Source organism: Triticum urartu, chromosome 7 (assembly GCF_003073215.2).
Source record: "Triticum urartu cultivar G1812 chromosome 7, Tu2.1, whole genome shotgun sequence".
Taxonomy (NCBI): domain Eukaryota; kingdom Viridiplantae; phylum Streptophyta; class Magnoliopsida; order Poales; family Poaceae; genus Triticum; species Triticum urartu.
The window spans coordinates 111,684,492-111,698,838 of NC_053028.1; the positions used below are offsets into that span (position 1 = coordinate 111,684,492).

Below are 14,347 nucleotides of genomic sequence, written 5' to 3' on the forward strand. Positions count from 1 at the left end.
TTAACTGTGAGCGACATTCTCTAATAATTAATCGTACATTCTGATTTCCAGCTAACCCATGATCACAGAAGCAGAAGCAAACAACTCATTTCCTTCACAATAGCAAGCCAATTTGATCACAGAAGGCAATCGTTAACTGACTTATCCATGTGTGTGTGTATTAAAGTTTATAACACAATATCTATTCAGCAGTAGAACCTTGATTTTATTTTCTTGTATGTGCAAAGTTGAACCGCTAGTGGCCTCACCTCTGAGCCCATGCCCCACCTTTGAAAGCCTGTATCATGCAATCAAATGAGAGAGGGATTGACAAAGGGGAATTGAAAGTGAACAAAAAGAAAAGCAAATTCTTGAAGTGAACTCTTTCCCAGAACTGAGAAAGGAGAACCATAGATGATTCTTCTATGACCCATTTCTTTTCCCCTTTGATTTCCCAAATCCACACGAACAACTTTCTAGAACACACACCAGCCGTGTGAAGGTTTACCACACAAACAGAACTACTACCATAACACATGCATCATGAAGAAAAGCCAATGCATTTCAATAGGGATGCTTAGTTATAACATGTTAAGAGCAGAGATAGATACATATTAACTGCATTGCAGAGATGAACTGGACCAAACAGAGAGCAAGTTGAGACGAAGTATTCCAAAGAGATGGCTCTCTAGGTTGCCGAAGGGCATGTACTCGTACAATAGCAGGCGCTTGTCCCCCTGCGCGCAGAAGCCGACCAGGCTGACAAAGTTAGGCTGGCTGAGCACCGTCAGCATCAGCACCTCCACCAGGAACTCCTTCCTCCCCTGCACGCTCTCCGGAGCCTGCTGCTTCATTGCCGCCATCTGTGCATCGGAAGCGCCTTGTGAGAAGAAGAAAAATAATCATATTGTGATGATGATATAATACATATATCATGTATAGTCCAGACTCCAGACCAAAGAATGATCAGAAAATCAACATGGTAGTTGGATTTGTGAAACATCTACGACAGAAGAGATTAACAATAGACTCCAGAACCACATCATTCCCGAGGAATTAAGATCCATCCGGAAATTTTAATGAAATGGTCAAATTGAATCACAACGGATGGTATAAATTTGATTGTGTCCCTGACTCCCTGTCATAATTCCGAATCCTACACAATGTGAAAAAAGAAAAGATAGATTTGTTAATACAACATTAGGCAGATTTGTTAATACAACATAGTGATATTACATGCACTGACAGGATCGGTATGTGGTATCTTGTTTGCTCCCGGAGAGTGTGATGCCCTTCCTCCTAATCTTATTTGAGCGCTGGATCTAAAGAGGCATTAGCATTATGATATGAACTATGATAGTAGGAATATAATATGAACTAATCTAATGGAGAGTTTGATGTCCGTTCTTCTAATCCGTGCTGCACTGCTCCCTCCCTGTGCTAATCTAACTATAGACAAATCACCAAAAAATGGATTGGGCACCCACCTTCTGTCGGGCTGCTGCTGCTCCACCGACATGGAGGCTCTGCGGCGAATCCCCCGGCCGGATCTGGCCACATCAAACACCGGAGTGGCAAGACCTGGCCCTCTCTCCGTCAGATCGAGTAGGGGAGGGGAGCTCGTGGCCTTGCACGAAGGGAGGAGATCGGGTAGGGGAGGGGAGTTCCTAGCCTTGGGCGAAGGGAGGAGGGAGGCTGATACCCATCGCTGCCCCGCTGTACATGGCTGCTGGGGGAGGGGGTGGTGGCGGCCGGCTGGGGAGGGAGGTCATGGTGTCCGGTGGCCAGCTCATCTCGGATCTCGGCGGCGGCGGCTCCTCTCGGATCTCGGTGGCGGCGTAGGACTCCACTATGGCGGCTGGGCGTGGTTCTCGTACTCGTAGCTCTGCTTAACCTTCTAGGTCTTTTTTCGTTGGTTAACCTTCGCAGGTCTATTTTTTTGGTACGTGGATGGGTGTGGGTTGAGGCCTCAAGAGAAGGTTTTTTCGGTTTCTGGTGAATAAGTCAGAGGTGGGAGGAGGTACCAAAAAAATCAGGAGAAGTGGGACTAAAGAAAACCTGAAAGCGAGACTACCAACTGCTTCATTAGGAGTAGAGATTCGCAGGTTTATTTTTTTGGTACGTGGATGGGTGTGGGTTGAGGCCTCAGGAGGAGGTTTTTCCGATTTCTGATGGATAAGTCAGAGGTGGGAAGAGATATCAAAAAAATCAGGAGAGGTGGGACTAAAGAAAACCTGAAAGCGAGACTATCAAGTGTTTTATTAAAAATATAAGAGTAGAGATTAAACAAGCAAACATGTTAGGGGCGGACGAAAACTCTGCCAACGAAACGTCCCGCGCCCCGCGTCAGCCCAATACATCGCTTCCCTTACCTAAAAAAACATCCCTTCCCGAAGGAAAATACAATCCGAACGCGCAGGACCCATGGTTAGCGATGGAAGTTAGGGTTAGAGCGCCGCTGCACTGCCCCATACCTTCGTCCGCCATCCGTCCTGCTCCCCTTCCCACCATCGCTCTGCCGTCGCCCCCATGTTCCACCCGATGCGCCGGCACGACGCGCCCGCGGGCCGGTCTTGCCTTGCCGTCCACCCACACATCTCCTCCCTCGGATTCTGGCGAGCTGCGGCGGCAGCCACAGTGAACTGCCATGGGTGCAGCCAATCCGAGCTCTAGTTCGGGCAGGTCAACCGTGTCTCAATGGTGGCGCGGGCCAACCTGGTGGCGCCGGACGCTGCCAGTCTCGGCCGTCGCGCGATTGTGCGGATGACGCTCAGCATGTCCCTGTAAGCGCCGGCTACTGCTGCTCCCCGCCCCAATGTAATTATCCAATGCTCGAAAACTATTTTTTTGTTCAGACCGATCTGCTCTTCAATTCTCGCTGGTTTGTGGTTTTCAGACCCCAACCAATCACGGTTAGTGCTAATGGAGAAGAACCTGTTGTTCCTGGATGCATGGCAGGCACTCCACCACGCTACCACCATTAGTCTCATCCATGACGAGCTGGTGAACACGTGAGACATGACATGTCTGATTCCAGTTGTGCAAAGTCTGCTTGTATTGCTATCCGTCCTGCCCCTAGCAGGCTAGCAATATAATTTGTCTGCTGCCTCAACGGCTCACACTTCTGCAAGTCATTACAGGCCACCTATTAGTATTGTAGAAAGTACAACTGAATTTAATAATTGGATCAAAATCAAATGCAGCTGTCATGTACCGCCTTTGTTTGAATCTGAAATTCTATTAGAAACATGATGGTGTCGTGTTTTTGCAGTTCTTATGCCGTCTAACGAATTTTCTTTCCCCACATTTTATTTCAGATGCTGCAACCTTGGTCTATCCTTCACTCGATTCTTGAAACTGTTTGCGTTTTCTGAAGTAAGTCTGGCACACGAGGTGCCCTCATGGGTGTAGATTTATCCATTGGCTACCCATTGGAACATCACTTGCAGGACTCTCTATTTTAAACGCAAAATTGATGTACTACTTTTTTTCTTAATTGTATTCAGTAAGGATTACTTTATTCATACATTGTTGGCATAAAATTGATGCTCAGTCTTGTGGCAGACTTCCTGTGTTAGGAGACACTTTCCCCAGATCCAATTCGTCGATGGAGTTAGAACAATTCCGTACAACAGAGTCTTAGGTAATTTATGTTCTAATCATGTTATTATTATTGCAAAACCAAATACGGATGCTTAATCTGAGCTATCTCTCACCCCATTTCCTCTAGGTCTCTGCCAATTATTGTTATTCTTTTGAGGTGAATGCAACTGTTGGTCATGCTTTAACCACACGTCAATTGCAGGAGTGCGACAGCGCCATCCTGTTCCACAAACCATGTGAAGAATGATGGGTGGTGTAATCCCATCCTAGCTAGAGTGCTAGACAGATTTAATAAACTCTTTCGAGCTCATCTTTTGGCCTGAAACACAACTAAACTGCCCCAGTAGTGAGCAATCATTAATAAAACGGAGTTCATTTGATCCATCTGATAAAAATAACTATTGGGGAATAAGAATGAAAAGTAATCACGTGTTGTTTCTGCAGTGGAATTCAGGTATACCCTCTCCTCTATTTATTTGACTGTTGTTAGATTGGTTCATCTTGGTCTGACGTGTTAATGGAGTTATTTCATTCCTCACATGACCCCTTTCAATTGGATCAGTTCTCCTTGTTTGGTTACTCTATATTCCCTACATAGATCTTTATTATGTTCATCGAGACTTTAGAGTAAGACTTTTATTTTGTTCATATTACCTTCAAGGTAACATGGTACCTACAACACAGGGGGACTAATGGCAATCAGTTCTAATTTCTAAATCTAATTAAGTGTAAGCTTCTCTGTTGTCTGTACTACAGCCGTGATGATCACAATCTTACTTTTTTTGTTAGTGCTTCCATTACTTTCTATTGAAAAATGCTCAATGGGCTAGGGAGTGGACCCTTTTAGTAAGTTATATGTATAACCAGAGATTACTTGATTTTCTCATCGTTATCTGGTTAGTTATCCCTCACAAAATCAAGTGATAATATATGCAGTATGTATAAGACTAGGAGTATTGGATGGTTGTGATTCGGGAGTATGTATTTTGAACGAAGTTTGTAGTACGTATAGGGTGATAGATAGGTTGGGTAGGAACTTATGCTCTAATTTACTATGGTTGTACGTAGTTAAATTAATTTTTGGTCGAATCGTGTCTTTCACACTGATCTTAATATACTGGATAAATTATACAATAAAGTGGTTTGTGATTTTTTGGTTTTACAGTATCCATCGTAATACATAACTTATTATTCGCACTTCAACTTCCCATGTACTATTAATCCAAATCAATTTGAAAATCCAATAAACTTCTATATGTTCTATATTCTTTTCAAACATGAGCATTGCTGGTTAATAAATTGATTTACATTAATTTCTTAAAAGGGGACCGCACACATGTCCTGGTGCTAAAAGTTTTTAGAAAGGGTTTATGTAATTTTGGTAGTATAAAAGTAACCCAAGATCTTTAGTATTATCCAGAGCTAGGATATGTAAATGTATAAACACATGGTAGAAGGTCAGTCAATTCGCAGGGTCTAACCTTGTAGTGCTGCTATTTGTCCCAACCATCTAATACTCATAACTAACTTCATTTCCTCCATTGTTAGGCTAAAATCTGGAGCCGCAAACGGAGCATTACTAACCATCAGTTCACAGAAACGCAATCTGACCTGAAGTTACAGAGTAGTCAAGGATGATATACGGATATGCCATGACCATTTGATAAGAAGAAAGCAGAATATCTAAAGAAGGAATACATACCCCGCTAGCAAGAGAAAGTTGTGGCGGCCCGTGAGAATATCGATGGACCTCAAAATCCCACAACTTTATTTCTCCATATATATTTTGCCTTCTAAAGAGTAGTTATTGCCAATTGATTGTCAATAGAATGTCTAGATGCATGAGTATTTGACATCTGCGTTTGTTCTGATCTATAGAAGCACTGGAAATAATACTTTATCATTCAGTCAGAAATAACTAAATTTTCATGAAATCTCATATCTTCAGTAATTTGCTCGCAGGAGAGCGATGACTGTGGCAACAAGCTCACTAGGGATGGAGAGCACTGCATAGAGTAGGGAGGGAACGTGAATGGAATTGGGCATTGGTATAGTGAGTGTCAGTTTCGGTCAGGCTCCACCATGTGTGGTGTTTCAGCTCAAACACCATAAAGCTATTTAATTATTTATGTTTATTTATCTTTCTTCTGATCAAATTAAAATGTCTAATCAAAATTTTGTAATCACATAGGTGGATTATATTGGGGTTTATGGATAGGAATATTTCATTTGACTATTTTGAGCCTGTATATTTCACTTAGAATTTCCACCATTGTTCTTTGTGGACTAATTTTGATTAATACTTGGCAAAAGCATATTAGACTATTATTTTACAATTAATTCTGATTACTATATTTTCGGTAATTTGGAGACTACCTATTTGGCAGTAATACAGGACACACTTCAGTCCAAAATTATTTACAATTTTAGTGAACTCGGAATTGAATGATGATATGGTGAGAAGTAGAAATATGAAAGTGATGAGCACAACAGTGAACACTTATATCGTGTGATTTTGGACAGCCATCCTAGAAGAGGTCACAAGACCAAACTCATCTTGTAACGCGAACTCCTAATACCATCAGTGGTGACCTGTCATCAAACAGATAAATGCCGGCTTAGGGCCTGTTCGGATCCACCCCACTCCACAACTCTGCTCTGGGAGCCGGCAGAGCTGGCCCGAGCGTTGCAACTCCCTAGAGTCGACAGAGCGGAGCAGAGCGATCTGTAGATGGAAATCGCAGAGTTGGGAATGAGCTGCTCCGTAGATCCTGGAAATGAAGGAGTTCGTCAAATTTATAGCACACTGCCACCAGGGGCGAATCTACTAGGGGGGCTTCAACAGGCTTGAGCCCCCCCTCCAGCACTGCAAGAATTTTTTTTACTACTAGTTTCATGGCCCAATTCAGCCACTTGCAAGCCCAACCCAACAGATATTGGCATGATACAGGCTTTGAGCCCACCCTCCAGTTTCTGTCTAGATTCGCCACTGACTGCCACCGATAAGTGGCGTACCCATTTTTTCATGTTATGTCTCTCCTGGAGGAGTCGGAGAGTAGGATTTTATGAAGCCGGTGGATTACCGAACAGGCTCTTAATAGATGAACTTTACTACTTATTGTCTACTAGCAAAAGGGCTCGTGCGTTGCAACGGGAGAATAAGTGTTATCCTCGAAATCGGGTCTCCTTTTCTTGTGATAGACTCACTCATGATCAATGCTTTAAAAGTATAAAAGAGAGGTAGTGGTAGTAATTTTAAATACAAAAAATAACTTTTCTTCTAGGAATTGTTTTGTGTTTTCAACAATTAGAAATATATGAATATATATCTAAATATCTCCAAAAATATTAATATATCACATCCGAGAAAAAATATGACCAGTGTTCACAAAAATGTTTGGAAATTTAAAAAACAAATTCTAGCCATGCATGATTGCATAGTTGCAATAGATGGATGAATCTACACATAACTATGTTTATCAATTATCACTTACACGTTAAATAGGTTGTAAACAATTTTGCATATACCAAACTCAAAATATTTTTGAACATTGTAAATGGTATAGTTGAATATGTACCAATATCATACACAAATAATTATATTAGCATGTATGTATGTATGTATGTATGTATGTATGTATGTATGTATGTACGTACGTACGTATGTATTGACTGAGCAAATAACAAAAAATATATAAGAGTAATAGTTTAGTCGTATGTTCATGCATGCAAACTTGGGGGGAAACATACTTGTCATAGCGATGTGCACGACGACACAGGCGGGGCTGCAAGACCCAAGGGCGACGAAGAAAAGCTTCTCAAGGTGAGGAGATCTAACCCTGCTCGCGTACCTGTTTTTTTATTACTCCTTCGTAGGAGGAGTCCCATCCAGACTACGCAGGAGCTGGAAGCCCCTAGGGAGTCTCGTGGCCGATAACTCTCTTGGATATGCAATAAAAAACAATAGACAGAATGTACATAGATCTTCTTTTGAATCTTATAGTCGTCAGATATTTATGGTTAACACAAAATCGACGGATATAAAGAGGTGGTGTATGGAGAACTATGAAATCTTGTGTCCTTTAATATTAGGTAAAGATAAAGATAAATATAAAATACAATCTCAACATTGGCAAAGCTTCTTGAGGTTTAGATTGAGGGGGAGGGGGGGGGGAATAACTATGTAGGAGATGTATAAGGTTAGGAGAGGTTGTTTAACTTGTACCTAAATTCTATCTCCTCTTCTCCTGTATCTCTCTGTAACGACCCCTTTGGTCGATCTCTCTCTGTAACTTGTGTACCAAGGCTTTTGCCCAATATGTACAATGCGGCCCGAGACAAAGGGTTCTACGCTTCCCAAACTACTTTCACAAAAATGACGGTCGGCGCCTGTTCCCTATCTCTGGCCGGCCATGAGACCCGGAAAATGAGGTTCCGCCTCCTCCCGGCCATGAGCCCCGGGAACTGAAGCTACCCGCCTCCACATCAGCGCTAAGAGGCTAATCGGCCGACAATTTTGAGCCCGCAAGCTTGGCTTCAACGGGAGGGGAGGAGCGGTGGCCTTCCTGGGACCCGAGCCCGGCAACCTCCCATGTCCTACTCTTCCTCCCTGCTAGCGGCGCCCTTGGACGTGTAGGCTTAGTGGTCATGGCGACAGGGCGCGACCGAGCTGGAGAGCTCGTCTTCATCCTCTCTCTTGCCGAATACCTCATCCACCGCCTCGTCGAATTCCATGTAGCCTACCACTGACGGTACAGCCAGCGGTCGCAGCGGATGTCGCAAATGGTATAGTAGGAGTAAACGAGCGCCTCTTGCTCGTCCACGTCCACGTTCCACGCGATTGTCGTGCCGGTGGTGAGTCGCTCCTCCACGTACCGGTACTCATCGAGAAGACAGAGATTGTACTCCTGTTTGGCCTGCGCCTGTCGAAACAAGGTCTCCCACTCCTCCAGCAACATGTCCATGTAGTGAGAATGGGCCTCACCCAGGTGTTGGCATTGGCCGGCGAGGAGGGTGGAGCCGGCTAATCGTCTGTCATGTCCTCCATCGGGACGTCCACAACGCCGACCTTTGTCTGCCTGCCGACCTGCCTGCCAGCAACTATGGCAGCGATCTCATGTTTCTGCTCGGACGAGATGCTGTCCCAGACGGCTTCGGAGCTCGAGGAGGCCATGGCGGGCGTGATGCAGCGAGGATGAAGGGAGCGGAGGATGATGGATGCGGTTATGGCCAGGCATACGGTTTATATAGCGGGCGGATGGCAAGGTACCTGGCGACGCAATTAATGGTGAGTGGCAGATGGACGGGCGAGTGGTGTCGGCTCGCCGTTCCTCGGCAGCCGCACACATGTTTAATGTAGGCAGGCGGACGGACGGGCTGTCGTTTCAACATAGGGCAGCGGCATGCACCAGAAAGCGATGAAGGCGGCACTCTCGGTCGGCGCACCATTTGAATGCCGAAGCGCAGTGAGAGGTTGCGTCACTTTGAGCCGGCATGAATGCGGCACTGGTGCTCTGGAGCGGCGTGACCTTTTCAGAGGGAAAAGCATGCGGGCGCGGGAAAGGGGTTTTGGGGGGACCGATACAGACTCGTGTTAGATGGCAAAACACATCCGGACAACGCGGTCCGGAAGGTTGCGGGTGGTTTGAGGGTCAGTGTTGGAGTTGCCCTAAGGAAAGAATCTGAACCAACAGTAAACAAATAAATAAAAGATATATACCATGTGGTCTTGATGTATGGCATAAATGCAATATTTATGAAGGCATTTCCTGTAAACTATTCATGAAATTGATTCTTATATTAGTAACCACAAGATACATTATATCAAACACTCTGAGCCTTCGTGTACATATATGATGGAGGACCAATTGATCGTGTTCTCTCTCTCTCTCTCTCTCTCTCTCTCTCTCTCTCTCTCTCTCTAGTTGAGGAGGTTCACAGAGTTCTCCCGTCACAAGCTGTTAGCAACAAAACAATGCAAGAAGAGAACAATGCTAACTTGAGAATAGGAGTAGGAGACATTCGGGAGCGAACGCTTAGTATACATTGAGAACCTTGTACTGGCAAGATCGCCTCGCCAACGGAATACCATTCTGTGACTAGAGAATGGGGTCTGGAATCTCGTTCGGCTAAGGCATAATGTATGGAAATATGATTTACTCGCACTACTCTTGATTTGAATCTAAGCACAAAATGCCTCTCATGTTCCTTTCCTGTCATGGCAACTTTCTTTTAGAGACATAGTGTTGACAAGTTTATTGTTCATGCGATTGCCATATTGTTTTTTTAAGATCCAACATTGCCGGCATTTCATTGATAATAGCAAAGAGCAATGGAAAACAATAAGATGGTGAAAGTCCTAAAACCAAAAGACCAGAAGGTAAAAAAAACAGCAGCCCTAATAGCTACAACACAACACACCAGATAAACCACACAAGACAACGCAACTCCAACACCGGCGGTAAACTACGAAGAGAGTAGGCAAGGTTGGCATCACAAAGGATCGCCAAATGAACCACCTCTCACGCGTCATTGTATATCATCGGTGCCTGCCACTGTGGCTTCGACTTCACAGCAACAAACGGTCGAGGGAACCCATGGACATGCCGGAGAAGAAGAGCCGACTACCACGACCAATGCCACGCTTCCGACATGCTCACCACCATCATTGTAGCCACAGAAGTCATCGTGCAAGTCCAGTCGTAGGAAGCACCAATGGGATCAAGGTCTTCAAGACGATGCCATAAAGAGGGGAACGGCATTCAAGACGACGCCACCGCCTGACCCTGCAACAGGATCTGTGCTTTCACCCAAAGAAATTGATCCGGGAATAGAGGCTATGAAATTCCCTACGATGCCTCCAAGGAGGATAATGACGCCCAGGGACGCCGTCGCCACCGGCCGGCTAACACCGACCAGGCTTTCACCCGGGACAGACACTCCCACGCGGCAAGCTGAGGCCGACCCGTGCCTCCACTGGACCGCACCCCCCCCACACACACACACACACACAACAAGCATGCCACCACTGTGCAGGGACACCAGCTAGCCTCCCCGACGACGGGCCTCCAAATACTAGATCGGGTCCTGCAATCGAGCTTACGAGAGTTGCGACTCCCATCCCACTTTGAGGGTGTTTGGTCACTTGTGAGTAGTAGCCGACGTACTTGTTTACTTCCCCTTGAATGATCCCCCAATGATGTTGGAATGATGCCACATTACGAGTGGTCACGATAGGATGCGGCACCACATACTCCTTTTGCTCGTGGTACTCCTTCCAAATCTTCGTCCAATAGGTGTTCCCCTTTTGCTCGGTGCCGCATATTGGATCCATCGTTGTGTCCAACTAAGCTTTGACCAACAAGATGTCCTCAAATCTTGAGAATGCCGGACCTCTTGCCTTCAGCGTCTTGGTCTTCTTCTTTCTTGCTCGGATTGGGATCGGATATTGTCCCAACTTCAAATGCGGTGCTGGCCTCCAATTCATACTCCATTTCGGTCGGTTGTTCTTCATTGTCATTGATCATGTTCAACAAGAACGCCTCATATATGATTCAAATTTGCAAGCATTCATCATGATCAAATGAACTAGTGGTCTATGCAAAAATATGATCGGACAAGAGTAAAGAAAACGTACGGACTCTTGTTCGGTCATTTCGTCGAACATGTTGGGGGCAGCATGGGCACTACCGGAGCCCCTACTCATCCTCGCCCGAACGAGCTGCGGCGAGTCAGACACATCGACCACCGGCATCTGCGTGGGCGGAAAGCTCTCCGAAATGGCCCAGTCGATGCTCGGATCATCCTGTGTCCCAAAAGGGGCGGACAGCGTAATCCGCGTAGGCGCTCGGAGGGAAGGGGTGTAGGGATCCGGGCGCGGCCGAGGAGACAGCTGCTCCACCACGTCTGAACCTCCCTGCGACGCCGCCGCCACCGCCTCCCTCTCTCGCTGTCGGCGTCGCCGCAACTTGTGGGCGACGTTCTCCGCCTTGCAAGTCACCGCCGACGACACTGCGCCTCCCACAAACGAGGCAGACTGCGTCTCTGTCGCGGCGGTGTGGCTCGGGCTAGACGACATCTCCAACGGTGGATCAGGACCGGAGGTGAGGATTGGGAGCAAGGGTGGAGGCCGGCGAGGGTCCGGGCGCGGGAATGGTTGGACGGCGGCGGGAGGAGGAGAAAGGGTTTGGTTGATTTGATGCAATTTGAAGTGGGGTCGGGCTGTTGGGTCCGATGTGGCGGGCGCGCCGGGCGGATATGGGGGGTGCCGGTCAGCCCGGGCGTTTGAGAGCCGTTTGAGAAGTCTGCCTGGGTAAAAAAAATCGTGACCGGGCAGTGACCGGGCGACCTGCCTAGACGTTTGAGACGGATTTAAGGGTCCGATTGTAGATGCTCTAAGGAAGCCAACTATTTCCCCAAGGCTGGTAGTTTCTGATAGATGAAGTCAAGACGTACGAGAAGGGTCTAAATGTGGGCTCTGCGGTTATAACTAAATTGAAGTTCAGCAAACTAGTGAAGCTAGTTTAAGCTGGAAAGATGGGTTTTCTACTTTTAATCTTCAAGGATTTTCCTTAGGCCTCCTTTGATTTATAGGATAGGAATAGTAAAATCATAAAAAAAAAGTGAGATAGCATGTATTTCAATTTCTATAGGAAAAGAGATGTTACATGATTCATAGGATAGAAATTTTTCCACTGGGTCTAAGGTAATTTTTTTCTTTGAAATGTGAACTATTGGTTTCTGTCCTACATAGAAATAAGAATCCATTCCTATAAACCAAATGACTCTAGAGGAATTTTTCTTAGAATTCCTATGTGTAGGTTGTGTCTCAAATATTGTTTCTCTAATTTAATAACTTTTTTATCACTATATATACATATATAATACTAGAAATTAGTGGTCAAAATTACATTTTGAACACCGTGTCAATGTTTGAAACATCCATTATTTTAAATCCCGGGGAGTAGTCAGGAGTCAAGCCAACCCTATATTCATTTGAATTATTTGGCCAAAGAACAAAGAATATTTACGGTCCATTTCATCGTATTAGAGAGACAGAGACAGACCATTTCATCGTACTCCCTCCGTTCCAAAAATAGATGACTCAACTTTGTATTAACTTTGTGTTAATACAAAGTTGGGTCATCTATTTTGAAATGAAGGGAGTATTAGAGAGAGACAGAGTGAGAGATTAGAAGAGTGTGGGGACCAGCAATAAATAAATAAAAGAGATATATAGCACGTGGTCTTGCTGTATGGCATTATTAATGAGCAATATTTATATGAACAATTCTTGTAAAATATCTCATGAAATTTACATTTATTGACTACATGCAGTATATATTACTTGACACCCTCGGCTTTCATGTACATATATGGAGCACCAATTGACTGTGAACGTTCTCCCGCTCCCTAGTTGAGGAGGTTCGCGGGAGTTCTGCCGCACCAGTACAGATCGAAGTGTCAAATCTTTGACCAAATTGTTCATGGTGAAATGGTTGGGATGCGTTTAATGGTCTCGCCCAGTTTTTACGTTGACCGTATTATGTTGATTTAGTACAGTCGATGAGTCTATGTAGTCATATCTTAGAGATAAAGCATTGATCATTGAATCTCATTAACAAATATCGTCTTTCTATTTATTTTTCATGCAATTTAATCACGCAAAATATAACACTGTGTACTATAGCTGTACGACACAATGGTGGCTCTAAAACGTCAAAGGCAAGCCTGGCATCGTGTGCAGAGTAGACAACGAGCGAGATATCAAGAAAACTCTTCATGGTCTCTTCATCTAACTATGGGTATAAAACATTTCTCTCATCTCTAGATTGCCATGGTTATTTCTCATGGAGGTAATCTTCACATGTGTGTTGCATCTTTATTTTGGTTATTTCTTTTACCATCACGTGGATAATCCTGAGAAATAAACAACAAGCTAAATTCCTGTAAAATGGTATCCCGTCCATTCATGCAGTTTCTGACCACCACGTGTGTGAAGACCATGAACGCATGCTCCAAACTACTGCTGGTATCGATTTGGTATTCTAGATGTTGGTAAGAAATTCTATAAACTTAATCAAAGTTAATAAAGTTTGACTTTAAAAAAATCTAAGACACAATGTATTTTGGGGCGAAGAGAGTATTGGCCTATTGGGTACGCTTGCTGCCAATGGTGTCTTTTGCATGTACCTGTCAGTCCGTCATCCTCACATTCACCTCTCTCCTAAATTTATTTATTCACAAGTTAGTTGGAGGATTGGAATCTCCGACAAAGTTTTATATTGTTATGCTTTGCAATAGTTTTGCCAAATCCCGTATTCGGTCGGCTAGCCCTTCGCATAATAGTTAGATTTGATATAAATTTCCACAAAGTAAGAAAAATAGGTGCCATGTGACTAAGTTTATGCACAAAGAAAAATAGGTGCCATCGGCTAGTCGACGTGGTCGGCATCTTGAAGACTGTAAGTATTGAAAACATCAAATAGAATTGATAGCGAGGTGGACAGGAGTCAAGCCAATCCTATATTTGTTTGGATCTTTTGGCCAAAGAGCAAATAGTACCAAGGGCAAGATGATACATGCACCACACACACAGTTCTTTCTAATTCTTTGTATTAATTTCGGAGTGAGATAGAGAGACGGGAAGAGTCTGGAGCAACAATAAATCTCTATTCTTAATGGACGAGTTGGTGAATAGTCTCTGCGGTTTATTTTCGCTGGTTTTTTTCCGTCTCTCCTCCCACCACCCCCTCCCACCCTGGTC

The 14,347-nt window shown here is 44.6% G+C and overlaps 1 long non-coding RNA gene across 1 annotated transcript; it reads right to left on the minus strand.

Moving 5' to 3' along the window:
- Positions 1-514: 514 nt before the first annotated feature.
- On the minus strand, positions 515-1,575 carry LOC125525943. The gene is made up of 3 exons (XR_007291477.1): positions 1,467-1,575; positions 1,226-1,301; positions 515-1,135 (listed from the first exon to the last, which is right to left on the minus strand). It is a non-coding gene; the product is annotated as an uncharacterized LOC125525943 (long non-coding RNA).
- Positions 1,576-14,347: the final 12,772 nt, after the last annotated feature.